This window comes from Coffea arabica, chromosome 6c, assembly GCF_036785885.1.
Source record: "Coffea arabica cultivar ET-39 chromosome 6c, Coffea Arabica ET-39 HiFi, whole genome shotgun sequence".
In the NCBI taxonomy this organism is placed as follows: Eukaryota; Viridiplantae; Streptophyta; class Magnoliopsida; order Gentianales; family Rubiaceae; genus Coffea; species Coffea arabica.
The window spans coordinates 15,976,550-15,993,115 of record NC_092320.1 but is presented as its reverse complement, the minus strand read 5'-3'; the positions used below and the strand labels follow the sequence as shown (position 1 = coordinate 15,993,115).

General features: G+C 33.7%; 1 long non-coding RNA gene across 1 annotated transcript; it reads right to left on the bottom strand.

The window, feature by feature from the left end:
- Positions 1-9,632: 9,632 nt before the first annotated feature.
- Positions 9,633-15,651, bottom strand: LOC113691931 (uncharacterized). The gene is made up of 2 exons (XR_003448825.2): positions 15,295-15,651; positions 9,633-10,036 (listed from the first exon to the last, which is right to left on the bottom strand). It is a non-coding gene; the product is annotated as an uncharacterized lncRNA (long non-coding RNA).
- Between the last annotated feature and the right edge of the window lie 915 nt (positions 15,652-16,566).

Here is a 16,566-nt window from a genome sequence, read left to right as displayed (position 1 = left end):
CTCTATTTTATATATTATGGTCAATTTTGTATACAGTCTGACAAACGAAGAAAATTGAGAAGAATAAATTGAAAGAGAACAGTAATGAGGGAAAAAATTGCATGTAATATCAATTGCATTCTTTCTTACAATCTCCTTGTAGTCAATTGTTTCTTTTTCTTTTTTTTTCCATTTTAGGAATTCTATAGAGTTCACTCCATAAAAATTATTTATTAGCTCAAATACAAGTGCATTAATCTCAACTTCCGAAATTGGCTCCTTAATGTCTTAATAAGTATTGAAGAAGTCACAAAGATATAAAATAGGGGGATAGTGAAATATTATCATGAGTTTTCGTATTGGTATTTGACATTTTAGTTTCCAAAAGAAAAGGAGTTATTGTCCATTGCAAAGCATTCCACATTGACATATTACTCTACCATGCAGACCAAAATTCGCGTACTATATATGCTCGAATGGCACAGTGCTTTGCCAACTTCAATTTTGTGGTCACAGTTCTGTTTCGATTGCTATTTTTAAGAATTCTTATAAAAAATATATTATAATAAATTGATATATGTAAGATAAAAAAAATGATAAAAAAAATATATTCACAAAAAATATAAAAATTTTGGGTAAAATATCTATTTCATTCCTTACATTTCACAAAAATATTCTTTTTGTCATTCACTTTTAAAACGAAACAATTTTGTCCCTGACATTTAAAAATTAAACCTATTACATCCCTAAACCTAATTGTCAATATGAATCAAGCCATGCAATTAGCCAGTAATAAATATCAGAGATAGAATTGATAGATCATTCCGTGAACTCCATCATATACACATGACATTTATTGAAACAAAAAAAAAAAATAAAAAGTATAATATAAAATGTCATTCTTTGTCTTGGAGTAATAGGGTTTCTTTTTTGGGTAAATCTTTTCATGTACCGTTAGTATATACGGTTGCGAGTCTATATGTATATCATAAATACAAATTTTGGTGTTTAAATTTAAATTGAAATGATGTGGCAGGTACATAAACCCGTCAGTATATACAATGACAATGTAGGAAAGATTCATTCTTCTTTTTTATGTTATAATTTTTTATTTTTTATTTTTGGATTCATTAAATTTCACGTAACTATCAAGTTGAGTTAGTCAAGTGATCTACCAATTATACCCCCAAAATTTGTAATTAGGTTGATGATGGCTTGATTCATATTGAAAATTAGGTTCAGGGACGTAATAACTTCTATTTTTAAATGTCAAGGATGAAATTGTTTCGTTTTAAAAGTGAGGGATGAAAAGAATAATTTTGTGAAATATAAGAGATGAAACTGGTCATTTTCCCAAAAATTTTTCCTAAAAAAGTTATAATCCAAATAATACTTCTTTATTCCCGTATATTTCTTCATTTTGTTTTCTTTTTTTTTTTCCCCCTCTAAATCTGTGGCAAAATCCCAAAAGCCACCATACCGGGATCTAAAAGCTGGTTGAAGTCTACAGACAAAGAGAATAAGGGCCATCTTGCCTGAAGTAACATAGATAGGTCCTACATCAACTGCTTATTTCCACATTTACTATTTAGAGTTAGCTCTCCTGTACATTGAATTTCGTACAATTTGGCTTTTGATTAAGTAACGGGGAAGGCAAGCATTTATAAGAGGCTGTAAAGGTTTGTTTTTGGCGTGTAAGAATTCACTTGTTGGACCCTCAGTTCAAATGTTAGTTCCAAAGGAGACTTTCTTCGGGGAATTATTCATTTCTCTTGCCCTCTTATTTGACATGACTCGGCCGTTCGTTGAAAACTAATTCGATTATCTGTTAGGTAAAATCGTAATTAAACATAGGATTAATTTCACTTTTGTTGACATATTTTAAACCAAGAATATTTGGAATTTTAATAGTTTTAAAAATTGATTTGTTATTTGGTAAGTATATTAAATTTGGTATTATAGTTGGTTTAGAAAGCAGAGTTGAGTTATATTTTGGTATTATAATTAAAATAGGATTTGTGGTAATGTTTCTCTATTTAAGCACTTGGAGTCCTAGGTTTGTAGTTGAGAAAAATTAATGAATTGAACCAAAATATTTCATTACCTCATGTGCTTTTCTTATTGTTTATTATTTGTAAGATTCTAATATTACTTCCGCTGCGTGATTTTTTGTACTAACAAGTGGTATCAGAATCCTAATTTTAAGAGTTTGATCTTGGGGTATCTATGGTGTCTGAAGGGTGTGCAAAGTTTTTGATGGAGAAATTTGTGCCATACAAGGGTACAAAAATTGTGGTAGAGTACTTGTATATTAAAAAAATTCAACCACAAGAGTTAGTCTTAGTGTACTCATTCATTGATTGGAATTGGGGAAAAGTGAATCTAATTGGACAGAGGTCTAAAAAGAGGACTCTGTTGACATTGTTGGTATTGTGTAGTAATCAGAAAAAAAAAATCCTATCAAATTGTTGGTTATCACAGTGGTCTTTGATCAAATCTAAAGCTAGAGAGGCTAAGAAATTCAAGCAAGGAAAAAAAATATTTGTGAAGGTAAGTAAATTGTTTTGAATTGTTATGGAGAGAGAATTTACCAATGATGAAAAATTTTAAATTTTATGCACACTTAGCAGTGATAAAGAAAGATCTGAATGGTCAAGAATAATACTCCCTCCGTCCCACTTTGATAGTCTTGTTTTCCTTTTTCGTCTGTCCCAAATTGTAGTCCACTTTCCCATTAAGAAATGTAGTAATCTTTCAAATTGTCTAAAATACCCTTATTAAATATCTTGTTATTAATACATTGTTATTAAATACTAACCCACTACATTGAATACATTGAACTTTTCCAATACTAACCCATTAGCTGTAACTGATATTAATTGGCACTCTTCGTGATTAGCATAAGGGTATTTTAGGAAATTACTAATCTAAATTTATGTTTCCAACCAAATTAATTACACTTTCTTAATCTGTGTGAAAAAAAATCAAGACTAACAAAACGGGACGGAGGGAGTACACAAATATCTTAAAAGGTGTTGTTTGGGTGAATTTCTTGAGATCAATTTAAATAGTAGTCCATCAAAAGAAATTAAGAGAAGGAAGGCCAAATTATTTTTCAAAATAATGCGAAAATCAATGGTTGAAGAGTATTACAAAAGACTTATCATCTCTTCTGAATCATTTCAATAGTTTTAGTCAGATCTCTTTTATATTTTGGTGATAGAATTTCCATATGAATCTAATCATAAGTCAAAAATTGGTTTGAAATGGGCAGTTAATTTAGAAGAGGATGTGTTTGTTGATGACAAAGAGATTTTCGACATTTTTTATATGATTGAAAATTATGATTTGCATACTTTGTTTGGGTGATTGATGAAGAAGAATTTGTTAGTGAATGCATTAATTTGGTTGTAGACGAAGAGCAAAAAGAAATTGTTAGTGAAAGTTTTGATTTGAATGAAGATGTGCATGACAATATTTTTGAGGTGATTGAGTCTATTGAAAATTTTTACGGCGAAAATTATTGCCATAAAGAATATTATGGAAGCCATGATTTATTGGTTGAAAATAGTGTGAATTATTATTATTCAAGAAAATATGGAGACTCTAATAGTGAATGGGTCAATATGGATGAATTTTTTGATCAAGCGAATTGGCTGTCGAATTATATGCAAAGTACAAGCATGTCCTACTCCTATCGGTGAAGTTGGAGATAACAATTAAATTAGAGTTACGTGTGAGCTATACTGCTATAGAGTTAAGTCATATTTGGTTTGAGAAACAGAGTTGTCATATTTTAGTATTATCATTAGAATAGAATTTGTGGTTATATTTCTTTATTTAAGCACTTGCAGTCCTAGGTTTGTAGTTCGAGGAAATTAATGAATTGAAGCAGAATATTTTTCTTCCTCGCGTGCCTTTTTTATTGTTTATTATTGTAAGATTTTAATGTTAATTTCGCTGCACGATTTTTTGTGCTAACAACTTTGCATCTTTCAATGATATTTAGACTTTTACTTTGATCTCTCAACTTTAAACTGGACACTGTAGTCTCTAAAGTCTATCTTACTTAAATAAAATCTATTCCACCTTAATTCTTAAAATATCAATTTTTTTTATACTTTAGTCTCTAAAGTGTGACAAATTGTATACTTTAGTGGAAAAAAAATTTATACTTTAAAAACTAAAATGGGACAGATTTTATTTAAGTAGAACATATTTTATATTCGAGGGAGTAAAGCATTTCAGTATCAAAATTGGGATTCAAAGTGAAAATTCAGGTCTATAGAAAGGTGCAAAGTGAAATTTACCCTTAAAACAAATGAAAAATGGGAAGTTATAGAGACACTATGACTAAAGTTGGAGACTATCCTTATTGACTATTCTTTCAAACCTATGGCTATTTTTATCTTCCTAAATTTTAGACATCTTTACCTCGATCCTATGTTTCAGAAACTCACGCAATATCCTTATACTTGTCCTTAACTTTTAATATTACCGTGTCTTGATGCTACTAAAATTCTTAAACATATATTAGATAGAGAGAAGTATTTGTTGCTAAAGCATCGATTTTCTGCCATTGTTAGCGCTTTTAGAGTTTGGAAACGTGATTTTACTTGATCTCTATTCTCACGGTGGATTTTTTTTTTTCCTTATTTCAGTCCCCAGTTATGGTAAAAAGTGTAGGCAATCCATGAGGACAGGCATATCCAACTCAAACTTTAGAAAATCTTCATGAACCATTTAAGCCCATTCATTTTGGTTCGTTTGAAAAGAAAAAATTTATCATGTTTCCCATTTTGCTTGATCAAACTGAGATACATATCTCCATACTTTGATAGAGAAATAATTATTGTGCCAAATCTGGTTAGACATGGCATACAAGTGATTGTATCTAGCGCACGGTTGCATCGATGCATGCAGTACTGCTGCTACTGTGATGTAGAAATCTGCCAATCATATTCCCATACCGCGCTGTCTTCGATTATTGTTGGCAAGGACCTACTCTGCTCCTAGAGAAATTGCGAATGCCAAAAACAGATGGTGAGAAAAGGAGGAGAAAACAACAAATCATTTCTTTTTTATTGAAAAGGCTTGATATTATGCAGAATTAACTCTGGTATATCCAATCAAGTAAGCCCCATTTTGCCGAAAAGAAAAAAAAAATTAGCTTTTTGGAGATTCATGGCCTCGACTTACTTGGGATCGATCAGGAAGGACTAGCAAGTTCTTCATGATTGCTTGGAACATCCGTGATACCTAAGTACTTGGGTATAATGGGATTGCGCCTTAGCAACTTTACTTCAGTTGATAATACATGTAAAAGAAACACAAGAAAAAAAAAAAATCTTTAGCTTTTTCAACGATTGTTGAATCAATGATAAAGTATGCAGTTACTGCCCGCGTGTGGAGATAATTATTGATTGACATTAATGAGCAACGTTTATCACCAAGATTAGGAAAACTATTAGTTGTTGGTGCCTGTCTAGTCTTGTCCAGCAATTTGATTGTCTGTATCCTGAGACATCCGTTTGATAATTTCCAACTCGATCTCAAAATTCATTTTCCCGTTGTTTTCCTCCAATCATTAAACACCCTAAAGAGTAGAAATCCCTTAATCATACAACCTAAAGGGTAATGCAAACTATTAAACCGACATGACAACTAGTACGAGTTTGTTAACATGATAAACATCAGCATAACGTTTTTAATGCACGAGGGGCCAGTTCCAGTGAGCATTCTTTAGTTTCTATTTCCTTTTCAAACTTGAAATAAAAGCCTATTATAAGCTAAAAAGTAAATAAAGGTTTTCAGTTGGGATTCAATATATTTGGTCTTCTTCATGAGCCACAACGTCCTTTTTAAAGCCCATACCAATCAGTTTAAGGATGCCAATCAACTTCTAACTTCATCCGTATATGTCAGTGTCATATTTGAGGCAGTCTCTATATGGTACATCAATTTCAGCTTTGCCAAGCCAGTTTTTAGTTTTGGAAAAGCTTCACTCAAAAACCAGTCCTCTTTTAGGCTTTCAAAATATCCTCTTTTACTTTGTCATTTTCTTTTATATGGATGACAGGAGCAAAGAAGAGGAAAGGGTGAGTTCTAAATTTTCATGTAGCATTCAACACAAGTGAACAATTGGTTGTAGAATGTGCAATAGTCTGTTTACAAATGAAACTTTAGTTTAGCATATAGGTTCACGATAGCTAGTTCTATACTCTTGCTTTCGATGATTGTTACAAAATCAACTCAAGAAAACAAAGGGAAAAAAATGGCACCTAGCTATAGATAGACAAGATCACTCCCTAAAGCCTGTTAAGAGGTAAAAGGAGGACAGCAAAATCCCAAACATATCCTACAATCAGCTACTTCTACACGAGAAATTACAACAGCAGTAAATTTTATCCCTCTTTTGCTTTAAGGTAAGGTATCTTTTGTCTCTCCCTTTTCCAAAATCCTTTCCTAAACTTTGCTTTTGCAAATGCACTCAATGCACTGCTTTTTCTCAATAAAGGCAAGAAGAATAGACAGGTAAAGAAATATCTTTCACTGGCCATGTCCCGGGCATGGCATGTTGGAACTCAGTTATAACAAACTGAAAAATGTGAAAAAAAAAAAAAAAAATTAACCGGGCACTGACGATAGAAAATCACCTAGAAACTAACGGGAAAATGACCCTACAGTCGCATTCTAGCAGGGCACTCACCCGCACTCTTAGGCCCGTGAGATTTTTCTCCGGCAGTCAACATCACTCCCAGCTGGAAACTAGATCTCTTAAAAGCTTCTGCATTCCACATGGATTGCAGGAATATCCATCTACCAAAGAGAATGAGACTGCAGATGAACAAAATTTGATGGACTGTTGCAAAAATCATTTTCTTTCGTTGTTATGCAGCATCATAATAAGTAAGGCAGCTATCGTTTGGACAAGAAAGGACAGGAAGTTCGTAATACCATGTTGTATCTGACTAGCTTGCTGCTACTTGCACATAGAAGTTATCAATGGACCTAAGCGCTCATCCTGCCAATTTGCTCCATCATCATCCAGAACTAGCGGGCAGATATAAGCTTCCAATTATGAGCCACGTACCTGATATCACTGGCATGTTAATCTTCCAAGAAAAATAACTCCTTGGGGGCAATTTTAATCCAAAACCATATATCCATCCTGATCCATCCACTTTTAATGGATTTGGATGAGAAAAAAAAAATGTATCTTGGATCTAAATGGTTTATCCAACTTAACCCATTAAAATGGTGGTTTTACAATCAATGTGGATCCATATACATTCATTTGTACTGAAAAGGAAGTTTCCAACTCAGCTATGACTCCTCGTGGTTATCAAACGATATGAGCATTCTTTTTCCGGAGGTGATTTTAATGCTGGTGGAAGGTCTAGCCATTCACATCCTGTAAAACCCGTTTTATTTTTGTTTTTTTTTTTAACTCTTTCTTTTTTTGGTGCTAAAAAAAAAAGAATTCAAAAAATTTAAAAAAAAAAAACGAGTTTTACAAGTAAAGATCTCAATTATCTATTCACCTAGTAGTAGTAAGAGAATGATTTTGGGAAAATTAAGTGAGAGCTTAATGAATCTAAAGTGGGTTGGGTTAATATTATCCGCCAAACATTTAATATGAACCCTCATCAAATGATCCATTAATTAATCCATTTTGACTTTCCTAGGTTTGTTGATAAGTTTGTCCTAGACTTGTATGGGGTCTTTCGTTGATAAGTCTATCAGTGATGCAATTTTGCCTTCTCGTTTCTTGTCGGTGCCGGGGGTATGCCACTTATACTTGGTAGTATTTCATTTTAGTTACTAATAAAATCTGACTCAGTCAAATAAAAAAATAAATAAATAAACAAAAACTCTGTGGTCATACTATTCTTTTTTTTTTTTTTTTGCCATGTTCTTGGAAAATTAGTGATTGTTGAAAAATCCAAGAACCAGCTATCCTTTCTGTTCATAAACCTTATTGTGTAAGCCAATTAGACGACACACATTCAAGAAGAACTTTATGATCTTTTTAAGGATCATTAGAACTTCAGTGGTTCACATTTTTTTCTCTCCTGAACCTTCAGTTTGTTCCATTGCAAATAGTTGTGACCTTTTTTTCTGACATTTTCTTGAAGAAACTCAAAAATTCGGCAAGATAAACCTAGATTTCTGAGCAACCTTCAAAAGCCGGTAACTTTTGAAGGCGTCCAAGAGACTTACCTACCCATTCCCAAACCCCCTATTATCGATGTGGGAAAGAACCCCCACAGGGCAAGCCGAGCAGGGAAGGGAAGAAGAATTTGAAGTTGCTCCACTTGTAAAAGACCATTCATGATGAAAGTACAAAACTGGGGTATGGGTAACACCGCAGCATTATCTAGTATGTAGTGAATGCCTAGAAAACTACGCAGTATGCGAAAACGCTTTTGGTTCAGTTAAAGCCCAAATATGCTCATGTATCCCTCTTCAGTAAGAGGGCCCTCTGTGGTTACTCTTTTGGTCCTTTCTGGAGAGGGCTACTACTTATTAGAATCCACAGGATTATACAGTTTGTTTGGATAGGAGTTTATTTGGATGATTTATTTGAGATAATTACTGTAACACTTTTTGTGATGTGATATATATGAAATAAAAATGTGATTGAAAAGATAAAAAGGTAATCGAAATTTGTAAAGTAAATTATTTTATTTCAAAACTATGCAATCCAAGTACTGTCTTTTATGGCAGCTACTTAGGTAGCAGGAATGGGAGCGGGCCGTACTCGGCCCGTCCATCATTTGACTGATCTGACTCATATTTTACGGATCAACCATTTTTTGATTCTTATCTGCCCTGCATATCAACGGAAACCCGATTATAGGGTACTCGCCGAGATAGGATCGAACCAACGGGTATCATTTAATTTTTTAGAAAAAATGATTGCATTAAGAACCTAAAAATTACTTTTTTTTTTTTTTTGCCAACAACGATAACTGTTTGTATAATCCATTCTAACCTAATCTACAGGAAGAGGGAGGGAGAAGCCACAAATAGTGGCTGATAGGAGGCAAGGATCAAACCCTTGACCTCCCACCTCTACCAAGATTTAAAGACGTCTTGGTGACCAAGAGCCCAAGAACCTGAAAATTACTTGAAGTATTTCACTAAGAACCTGAATTTAGGTGTAGCCCATATAAGTTATGACAGGACAGAGCTATAGCCTATACTTTCAATTCATACAAGAACCAAGCCCACGGAAAGAAACATGAAGTGACAGCAATCCGAGGTAAGTGTTTCGCAAATCTAGAGTCACCTTGAACATGTCTATAGCTGTTCGTCATGTGAGTTCTCCACACAAGAGAAACCAGTTTTCCCAAAATGAAGACCAGCTTAGAGTTACAGCAATAGTAAAGAGAGCAAATCAGGAGGAATTCAATGGAACTTGTCCCCCAGCAGAAAGTGCTGCATAAGTTTTTAGGGTGAAGATAAAAACAGGAGCCAGAGGAGATTGTACAAATTGTACTACTTACAATGATAAACCTGGATTTTATTTTTAGCCACACAAAAAAAAAAAGCCTTATTATGCAAAAGAAAAGAGGAAACCTAAGAGACAACTCTTAATGGGAAAGAAAAGTACATTTTTCAAGATTTGATCTACATGCACATCTTGATTAAACTTCAATTTCCACAAGTGACCTATCACTCGAGTGCTCAATTATCAGATTCCGAGTTTTTCTTAATAGGTAACAGTATTATTTACAGAGAGTGAATGCTACATGTGGAAGAGGGATACTGTACAGTCAGATGGTGAAAAGTTCATGCTAGATTTTATACATGTAATACTTGTCTCCATATTCTAAGAGAAGACATCTGCAACAAAACACCAATGCTTCACTGTGATGGTGGTTTTGCCAAGCGCTCATTTCCGAGGCAGCTAGGTTCAGCACATTCTCAAGCCTTTGAACTTCTGTGTTCCCACCCTGCCTTCTACACCAAAACAATGACAGCTAAAGCAATCCTTCGATTTTATACCTTTGCATCCAGGCATGCTAAAACCAGTCTTCAGCATCCACAGCTATTTAGAATCCAACAACATTGGGTCAACACCAAAACGTAAAAGGTTGCATTGAGGGTATCAAATTTAAACTACCTTCTCTGATATGTATTAGATATACACAAACTCAGGCTCATCATGACAATTCTAAGCAGCTATCTAAAAGATTGTTTATAGAGATCTAACTGTAAAGCTCACTCTAATTAATTCATAAAAATAAATCTCAATAGACAAGGCAGCCTCGTCTATTTGGGAAGATTACATTCTAGAGACCTAGCCATTTCCAAGTTCTCTGTCTCTAGACATGTTCACTTATAGAGGGGGACAGTTGGGTTGGTTGATAAAATGGGAGCAATTGTAAGTAGGAGCTCCTGGTTCAAGACCTCCCACTTACCAAAAAACAATTAAAAAAAAAAAAAAAGACATGTTCACTTATAAAACGAGGCTTCATTTTGTTTACTCCTGTAATGTGAATTTATTTTGTTATCCTCTGCTATGATTGATTTCTTTTGATGTCCAAAATAACTTCCTTGAATACTGTCTGATTTTGAGTAATAACTTCATTTTGGTGATGTTTAATTATGAAATTATCATTTTAGTTAAAAAGAAGAATTAGAGAATTTTAAATAAAAAAGAAAGAGAAAAAGAAAAGCACAAACTAATTATACTTACGAAAAAACTGATGCTTTCAACAACTTAATCTATCAAGTTGGTCATATGCAAATTAATTGCAGTGTTACTTATAGAACAAATTACGCATAATATTTGATCACCAAACTATTCAAAATGCATTACAGATGGATGTAAGTTTTCCCCCAATCTTGACAAGGTAAAATGAGTATATTGGTTCTTCATGAACTGAAAAAAAAAAAGTTGGCTTGTAAAATCTCTGAAGAAGGATAAGTACCATTGACTTGAAAATGGGAATACCTTTCAAAGCTGGAAGCATAGCAGATATCATAATGCAAGAGGCTAAACCAGTACTCAAACATGCTTTCTGCATCCCATTACTCTCTGAACATTGTAACTTGAAGTCTCTTTACCACATGTTTTCTCTTCTACTTTCAATAGTTATTGCAATAAATTCATTACCTAACCTCGGCTTTACAAGATTTGCAAATTGCAAGTTAAAAGCATGAAAATGCATGGTGGAACTTGGGCCCAAATCCAAGAATATGTCCTAGGTAATCAATAGAAATCAGGAATGGGTCATTTTATTTTTCAAGAAACATTTGAGAGCAACCTCCTCTAATATGTGAAATGGGTGAACTCAATACCATATCATTCTCATAGCTTAGCATGTTAGAAACCCTCTAAAAACATCTAGCTCAATGACCATCATCATGACAGTCAGAAGTAGTAAACTATTCAGAAACACAATTTTGGGCAGGCATGTATAAATTGTTTCTGAAAAAGTTAACAGCCTATAGTAATCAAGTGTCTTTTTTAGCAAAACCATTCGTTACATCATTTCGAGACTGACATGTAAGTGAGCAAGTATTAGTGAAGTAAGCTAGAGAGATACCAAAGAACGGCCAAATTTTTGTGGCCTGCTATGTGAGCTGCAGTATTCAATATTCAAGAACAAATAAAATAGGTTCATCTTTTCCTGTAAATCCCCATCACAAGTTTAACTACATTGTGGAAAATAATATAATCCTGTCCTAGTTTGAATCCACATTTTTGTTACCTATCCAAATTTTCATTTCCACTTCAAAACACCAATTCTTAATTTTTCCAAATAGTTCTAGAACATAACAGAAGAAATGATTCTCGACCGACCAAAAAAACAGTTCGAAGATTTCATGCCGTCATGCTCAGCACATAAAACCAAACTTAGGCATAAGTGACTCCTATAGACATATGGACATGAGATTAGAGCTAGTAGCTTCCCAACTCTACCCTCAATTGACTTCCTTTCCACTTAACAACCTCACCTGTCCTGAGGAAAATTCTAATGTAGACAACAAAGTTTATTACCCTAAAGACTTGAAAAATTGGCTATACAGCAAGTTCATTGTAAAGAAGTACATGGAGGATGAACAAGAGAGGAATCAGGGAAATGGAATCAAGAACTACTCTCTGATCCTAGTGGTTGGCCCAAGGAATTTAGATATAAAGCTTTTTGTAAATCCATTGCTGCAATCGCTCTGTCCTATAGAGTGCTGTTTTATGACTTACAGATGAGAGCCAAGAAGACAGCACGTCAAGTCTCTCTCATAGAAAGTGAATGTGACTTTGAGATGAAAGCAATAAACACAGATTATAAAGTTTCTGACATATTTACCAAGAGCTGGATATAAAAACAAATTTAACCAGTTAGATTGGATGCCAGAATTTCATTGAGACAGACTATCAGACATCTTTAACTCCACTCCCTCTCAGTCTCTGGGAAATTCTTCACAAATGTGTCATATAAAACTACGTAGATACATCTACTCAGAACGGTAGTCTTAACGTACTACAAGCTACAACATTGGCCAGCCACTATTATGAGTGTTGCAATACTTTAAATTCTATAAATGTGCAAAGCTTCCTTCATTGGATAAGCAAGTCGAGTGAGGACCAATAAGTGAGAAGTTACCTCTAGTCTCTTTTGTTTATGCTCATATAAGCCCCAAGTTTGATCTCATATCTGAGTTTGATGGTTGAACCATCTTGCTTTTGTTGTCAATTTGGATGCAGAGAATATTAGTTTGAGCTCAAGTATTATGTTTGGGTTGACATATGACATTTTGAGTGCTTGACTGGTTAGTTACCTATGGTTGAGAAAATCCTTACTTGGTATGCTCACGGGCTAGTAAACAAATAATAATAATACAAACTATGAAAGGATCCTGAAACTAAACACAACCCTGTAAGAGTCTGAGACTGCTCTCCAGCAACTCTCTAGTTTGCTTCACTATATCAATTTTAACATTCCCTTTAACGGAAGCAAAAACTTAATGAGCAAAAATTTGATATATGGTAGCTATTACTTTAGCTGTAATGCTGAGAGAAGTTACTCTACATTTGAACCACTTATGACACAGTAAGAGGATCTAATATTTCCAGAGGCTTCCACACATCTATAAAGAAAGAGGGAGAGATGAAAGAACATACATGTAGAGAGCTTATCCACACTGAAAATGGGCATTATGAGGATTTCATGCACAACACCACCTGCAGCCATTTTAACCTCTAGATCATATCTTGCAAAACTAATACAACCAGTTTCAGATTGAACAGGGACAAAATCTAGCATAAGCAGTTTCATGGTCTTTAACTTTCCAGAGTCAACTCCAGGAAAGATGGCGGAGATATGCAAAATGAATGCAGAGTATATACAACAAAGTAAGCTTACTTGACCATGCTGAAAACCTGGAAAATAAGTAACTGAATGTAACAGGAAATCACGTGTGTCTATTTAGGCTTCCCCATTCTTTTCCTTCTCAGTAGCAATTGAATAAGAAAATTTTTGCTCCAGCAATGGTTTCAATCTTAAACTGTCTTAACTCAATTTTAACTCTACCATTGATGTCTATGTTCTTGAACTAGAAATTGCAACCCTAAAGTGCCTAGACAACCAAAAACCACCAAATAACTGTTAACTGAAAACACCTAAGCCTCTATAAATGGTCCATCTTTTTTTTTTTAACCTTTCAACCATGTATTCCAACCATTAGCTTAAACACATGCAACTTCAAACAGAGATGACAACTTTTTCAGCACAATTATTCTACACAATGTATATTTAGAACTTATTGCATGAAGAAACCTAGCACCTAACACATGCTTCTTTTGTGGAAGCAACCAGCCTGATGTTCTGCTATTGATGGACCCTAAAATTGAACAGGAACATATTAGCTAATATATAAACTTCAATCACTCACAATAGTCATTGTGGTATATGTTCACCGAAAGCTCAGAGCATCTGCTAAAGAGCTACTCCAGATATTCAGCAAGTCTAAAAGCGTCATAATATCAACAAACATAAGCACCAAAAAAGAAAATACTACAGGAGCAAAACACTATTAACGAGCTCATTAAGCAAACAACTTAGTTTGAAAGATGAGAAAGTCCACCAGAAACCCCTCAATTCTCAAGAAAACATTATATCTAGAAAACACAATCAATTACAAAAAGGTGCATGAGTAGACAAATGTCAGACAATGATTCTTTCATTAGACGTAGGTAGAACTCTTGAGGTATTCATCGTCAGAATTAAAAGTTAGAAAGCAAAATAGCATGCTCCAAAAAAATGGTAAGCATCCTGTGTTAACTTTTAATAGAAAACAAAATGTCTAGATACCACATTCAAACTAAGTAGGATAAGTTTGGGAGGTTAATGGAATGTTAAGGCGAAAGACAATTAGCGATATTAGAGATCCAAAGAGCACCATGTAGCAAGACAAGAAATCCTTGATAGATGTGCACTTGATCAAGAGAAGTAAGAGAATCAGAGACTAGTGGATGAAGCCATGATCATCAGGAGTATAGCTCATCATCAGCTTAAGATTGATCTGATACGTGATTGGACAGCTTGGTAGTTGTCAAGATGATAGCTAGTCAGGCTCAGCAGTCACAAGTAGTTAGTCAGCGTAGCATCATAACTAACTGACAGCTGTATTATGTAACTACGTATAATGAGGTAGGATTAGCCATGTTGATTGTAGCCAGTTCTTTTCTGATAGTGTAATTTGCAGAAGCAAAACCATTGATCACTCTGATCATTCTATTCTTCACATAATCAATATCCAGAACTGGTTCCTGCTTCCAGTTCTTTAATTAATTGATTACTACCATCTGATTCTAGTTCTTGCTCTCAATTAATTGCACTTTGACTTTCACTGATCCTATCAAAATCCTTTGATAGACCAATCAAAACCAGGACATACACAGATATTCTTGTCTATGCTCAAACACTTTTTTTTTCAATTGTTGCAGGTCTCTGCAAGCAGTTGTTAAAACCAATCTCACGAAGGCCTTAAAAGACCACCTTTTTTTTTCCATCTCGAACCACTCCTACATTCAGTATGCGAATTTTGCCAGGTATCAGATGCAATTAGTAGGAAAAAAGAAACAACTGGAATATGAATCGGCCACAACAGAGAAAAGCCCTCTTCTCGATTGCCAAAAAATTCATCAGGAAAACCCATGACTACATCGAATAAGCTCAAACACAACTACAAAATGTAACTTTCTCCCACTAGTTATCAAATTAGCCCATCAAAAAATTTTTTTAAAAAAAACTATAGATCACAAGAGAAGAATAGATTAAAGGGAAACAGAAGAATAACCTTAATTTAGATTGTCATTTTCTTGGAACTCCACAAACCAGATGATGAACAGCTTCAAAGACTAGCAATTTTCCAAGCCCAGAATGGAAATTTCCTTCTTTTTTTCCCGTTTTGGAGTTAGGGAAAAGGACCGGAGGAATTGTCCCAGCTGAGGGAATAATTGTTTCAGCAGACAATCCAGTGGCGGCAAACATAGTAGCCGTTTTGGGTAAGGATTTATAAAGAAAGTTGCGGTATATGATAATACTAATAGATACATACGAATCCAAATTTCCTGATAAATTATTTATTACTATATAGACATAGCATTCTTCCGAATGCTGAAGGTTTCTCTATTTCCAAAGTTAAATACAGCCATATAATTCCACAAGTTGTATGGTTACTAATGTTTATATTGTAATAATATAATTATATTTCCTGTGATGTTTCATTTAAATAATTGATTTAATAGACAATATTACAACTTTTTAACTAAAAAAAAAACGGACAACTATAAGAGCCCAATTGGATTGTGATTTTTCTTTGTAGAAAAATTTTGGAATATAGTGTTAATAAATTTCTCAATTATCTTTTCTTTTTTTTAAATTTATATACATCACACATCGTTATAGTAAATTTTTTTAATAAAAACTTTAAAAAATTGCAATTCAAATGGGATCTAAATCTTTCAAATCTTATTAACTGTTATTTGCGTTACCAACTTAATATACACTAGTTATCAAGGCACACTCAATACGTGTGCAACTTGTCAAAAAATATTTTTAATTGAAAGAATCATAAAAATAGTACAAGTGAATATAATTATTTTGTGTAATATGTAATAAAAATGTATTAATATGTATAATTGGAAGTAAAAAAATCGTTAATAAAGGAAAACTTGAGAATTGAAAGAAGATAATTTTGATTGGATAGGATTTGTGTGTCAGAGATGGAGGAAAATTTGAAAACAAACAAAGTTAACACCTATAGAGACTTTATTATTGCAGAGATATTTTGCGGAGAAAAATGATGATTTTTTTTTTCTCGAAACGTTAGATTACTTGTATTGATCTAAAAGATGACTTTACAATTCGAGCAACAGCTCATCAAGCTGTACAACTTGTGTTCAGCAACACAGAGGAAAAGATCCTTTCCCATCCATCAAAATACCTAAGGCATATGAGCTAACATTAGCAATAGTGTTACTATTATCATTACTATCTAAGCAAAAAGAGCACATTCGAAACAACGACATTAAGTAAAAAATATCCTCTAGGATCGTTGCCAATTTGC